We start from the raw sequence: 4902 nt of genomic DNA on the forward strand, positions 1-4902 counted from the left end.
ACTCCTGCACTTGGGAGAAGACATCAATCTTTTCGTCGTGTCACCATTGTCGTGTGTACATATTGTTTTCTTCACGAATTCCCTAGCAGATTTTTTTCTCAACATGAGAAATTTGGAGCTTAAGACTTATTCCACCAACGTGTAAATGCTAAGACGAGTTCACGAGAAACAGAGTTAAATATGGCGTCTGGATTCAATGCGTCAAAATTCTAATTCAACCGACCACTTCAAAGGTGGGCAGAGAAGGGTTCCTGATGGCGATTTTTAGCATCTTTTCTTGTGCTAAAGGAAACCAAGGCTGCCAGCTCCACTCTCTTTCTCAATGCGTCACTTTTTTTTTCCCTCTTCCGGGAATACAACAAGGGCATCAATTCTGTCAAAAAGTCGCCAAAATTTTTAATCTTCAGTTTTTGTACAATTCTATTGAAATCATCATGCTTTAGGCAAAAAAATATCTCATTAGTTCGAACGAGAATCATTCTAATTTCACAAAAAAGACACTTTACAGGGAATCAAGAACAAATCTAAAGGAGTACATGAAAATACTGTTTATACACACACAAGTCATTATGGATTCGCACTGGTTTTTTATCCTCGGAATTTTTAGTATTTAATTGTTATTTTTGTTCATGTAGTCCTTCGATATTAATCCTTTGATAGTATTCCCGTTCACTCTTAAGAAACTGTTTGTCGGGCTTTTAGCAATGGAAAGCACTGTTATGCAGGCAATTCACGAAGAAGAGGCTGTAGCAGCGTGGACTTTCCTCAGTTCCGTCCGAGCAAGTTATCCATCATATCTTGTCCTTATTACCAACAAAGGAAGCTGCAAGGACATAATTCTTGCAAAGGAGATGAGAGGCTATCTGGCAAATACAATAATCTAAAATACTCTCCTATCTATAATGGTGTGTCCAAGAGGAAAAATGGAATCCTAATGCAATTGACAAATGCAATGTTGATAGCGTCAAGTGCTCCTTCAAATCTTTGAGGTGAAGTAATTTTGATTGCATATATACGTACCATGTGCCACAAAATGACACCATTTAAATTATGAAAGGATTATAATTTAGGGATGTTTAGTCTATCTGAGGTTAACCGATTTTAAAATACCTAAACTAGATATCATAGTTGTGACACTTGTGTTTTTTTTAATTTGGGTTATGCATTCCACAATATATAAAACCTATAAAATTTTAGACATTGAAAACGATGAGATTATTTAGTGAGATAATTTTAATTAGTCGTAATTTAAAAATTGACAAAATAGATGTTAAAACTATGGTTCTAAAAGAAGAAATTTATATAAATCAACATGACGACAATATAATGTCTACAAGACAAATGAATATGACAATTAGTGCATTTATTATAATACTCTGAAAAATATTAAGGAAACATAGTTTCTTGTGATTCTAATATCCATTTATTAACTATTGAGAAAGATGATGACACTGTAGTAAATAGCATTGATAAGGCATTGAGAGATGAATGAAATACTTGCTTGCTTTTTAGAAGTTAATCTTCTAAAATAATAACTTGTGGAATTTAAGATATATGCTAAATTGAAAAATTCAATTCTTAATCACTTTATTATTGAAGGACAAAATCTGAAAAAAATTAATTCAAAAAACTTATCAAAGCAGAAAAATAACAATAAAAGGAATGGAGACTAAGCCCAATAGGGGAAAAAAAATAAAGGAGGATGAAACCATAAAAAAATTAATTTTATAAATTATTCTAAATAAAAAAATAATAAAAAAATGAAGATCAAATATAAAAGATGAAAAAATTGAAGGAGAATGAAATTAAAAATAATTCCCAATTTGAAATAATTGTTTCAAATAAAAAAATTATAATTAAAAGATCTTGGACTTAATCTAAAAGGAAAATAAATTGAAGAGATGTTGTAAATTGTTTATAGGGCCACAATGAAAATTGAGATGAAAAAGAAAGAAATGAAGGAAAAAAAAAATCAAATCAGGGCCAAACTAAACTAAATCACCATGCACACACTATCTAGAAAGGATGAGGATACTAAAAGAAATCAAATGACATGGATGAAGAATGGTTTGGACAACTAGAGTTAGCTGAATATTTGGCTAAAGGCGACTTTTTCATTTATTTTATTTATTAAATTACCACATTTCTTCCAAGATTAAATATAATTATTACAAAAAACCTTTATAAAATTATAGAAAAACCAGTAAAGGCATGCTAAAATAATTTTGATTCCAAGAGAAATTTAACTATTATATTGTTATTTAATATTAGAGAATAATATAAATCATATCTTGGAACCTCACCTAACAACTTAAGCTTTTGGGTTGAGATGATTATTAGATATAGTATCAAAGTTTTAATTACCAAGTAGTCACGAGATTGAGTCTCATCATCTTCATTTATTTGATAAAAAATTAAACATAAGATAATGTGAGTCTGTGCAAGTTTCAAGCTCAAAAAACTTTCATTTTAAGAGATGTGTTAAAAAATAATATAAATCATATCTTAAAATCTCACCTAATAACTTAATCTTTTGAGTTGACATGATTATTTGAGATTTAAAAAGTAAAAAACTAATTTTTTTTTCCTAGACCATAATGAAAAATCCAAATACCATTTAATAATTTTGAAATGGAAAATGTATTTTGCCCCCAGGCCACTGAAACCATTTTTTCCATGATGAACAAAGGCGTAACTTCACTGTTTCAATTCACAACGAATCACGTGTTTGCTAAATAGTTTTACCATACAGATTAGGGTTTTTTTTTTTTAATTCACCGTAGATCACATATATCGATTGGCTATGGTGCCGATCAAGCTAGCAGGCTTTGATGGGTGACGTGTTGCTGAGGTGCCATATAAAAGGCTTTTCTTGTAGCTTACGTGAAACCTAACAAACCAACATGCAATTCTCTTTGTGTTTCAACGTTAATTATTCACGTTTCTAACCCAAGATTTTGAGGGCAAAGTCTTGGAAGTCACCTTGGCCAAAATTCCAGACACGCAGTGGCCTTCAAATTAGATTAATGGCAACGTACGACTTGGACTTTGAGATTGTCTTAGTTCTCAGTTTTCCACAAATTCGAAGAATTCTCGTGAGGATTCACGGGGCGGGCGGACCTAGCTTAAGCTGCAGGTGCCATGAAACCTCCAAACCTCACAAGATTCTCTACCCTTTAGTTTAATACATCTTGCCATGGCATTAATCCCCAAACCATCTCAGTCAACCCATGCCCCCCAACCTAGAAATTCTAGTTCCCACCCTTGTATGATTATTATATATAAACACACACACACACACACCTATGTTCTCATCGAATGTGTATTACAAGAACAATGGCTTCAAAGAAATTTTTGTGTTTTTGGAACGCTTTCTTGATTGTTATACTTCTTTTCTCTTCTGCAATGGGATCAAGGGATCTGTCAGAGATTGCCAGGCCTCGTATGATTCGTAAGTCGCACCTGCGCGCATTCTTAATTTCTTGGTTCTTCAGAATGTTGCGAGTTTTTAATTCTATAATAGAAGCTAAATCGAAAGATGAGTTTATTTGAACATCTTGCATCTTCATAACAATTCTGAATAGAGATATTTAATTAGCTTAATCATCAAAGAAAAAGAAAAGAAAAGGGATATTTAGCTAATTACCTTTTAAAAGAGGACCAGAGAAAATCTTTTCTTTTTATAAGGATTAATTCTTCAGAATGGTCACTTAATTCATATGATTCCAACAGTGTGCTTAGGTTATTCATACGGCATTTAAGCCCAGATGACTCTATGTAATCTACTTCCACATATTAGGGCTAACTAAATTTCTTAAGTGCCCGAAGGCATAAACGCAAGCATACCAGTACCATATATTATCTCTGTTATAAACTCTTCTTTTGCCTTACTTACTCCATTGTTATTTGTTTGAAAAATAAATTATGTATCTCTGAGGTCCTCAAAGGAAATGAACTATGTTATTGCATAATTAATTTCCTTGTGTTCATGTAGTTGATGAGAAGGCTACTAGCACTCAAAGGGGTCCTGCATTGGACGGCCATTATAGGGTTGCTCCCCGCAACGGCTAATTAGCTGAATTTCATGACATCTTTTATTGCGTACACAATAACGGAAATATTTAATAGTTTAATATTGTAATATATGCATCTACAGTCAATAAATTTCTGTACGCATTAGTAAGCGTTGCTACCTTGCTATCCTGATTTTTGCCTGGCGTTATGGTGAAGCGTGGAGGCTGATATCAAAAGTTCGTGCTGCTGAAAGTTACTGTTACTATTAGCTGTACCTTTGATTAAGTTGTACTCCTTTTGGATAGCTTTACATCTTCTTGTAGCTGGCAAGAGAGAAATAAAGGAGACGAAGATAAAGTATCTTTTATTTTATTATGAAGAGTTTCAATAGATTTCTGTAATTCCATATAAGATTTATCACTGAAAATATCGATATACGTGAGAACACTTTACATGCCAACTTCTTAGAAATTAACCTTCACATTCTCAATCGATGATGCTAGCTTATCACGAAATTGAAAAAACAAGAATGCCACCGTATATTAATAACGACAGTCGCCTCTAGCAGTAGCACCATCAACAATCAGCGCTAGCAAAGGCACCATCAATAGCCATCAGCAACACCATCACCACCGCCACCTCCACCACCAACCTCCTCCCCCTTGCATCCTCACAGCACTGCTTTCCTACCATCAAATTTAATACTCTCTCCTAATTAAGAAACCCCATGAATGAAAATCGGAAACACAAACAAATGAGGTGGTCGTCTCTCTCTCTCACTCGTATTGTTGCAAGAGCAAAATAGAAGAAAATAAAATAAAACTTTACGAAGAATAGAGGCTGAGTCTTGCCACTTTGAACATATTAGTTGAGATTGGAAATTTAGTA

At 33.2% G+C, this 4902-nt stretch overlaps 1 long non-coding RNA gene across 1 annotated transcript; it reads left to right on the top strand.

Moving 5' to 3' along the window:
- The first annotated feature begins 3123 nt into the window (after positions 1-3123).
- Positions 3124-4411, top strand: LOC105128121 (uncharacterized). Its single transcript, XR_842770.1, has 2 exons — positions 3124-3451; positions 3995-4411. It is a non-coding gene; the product is annotated as an uncharacterized LOC105128121 (long non-coding RNA).
- Positions 4412-4902: the final 491 nt, after the last annotated feature.

The sequence above is a fragment of the Populus euphratica genome, unplaced genomic scaffold, assembly GCF_000495115.2.
Source record: "Populus euphratica unplaced genomic scaffold, PopEup_1.0 scaffold49.1, whole genome shotgun sequence".
Lineage (NCBI taxonomy): Eukaryota > Viridiplantae > Streptophyta > Magnoliopsida > Malpighiales > Salicaceae > Populus > Populus euphratica.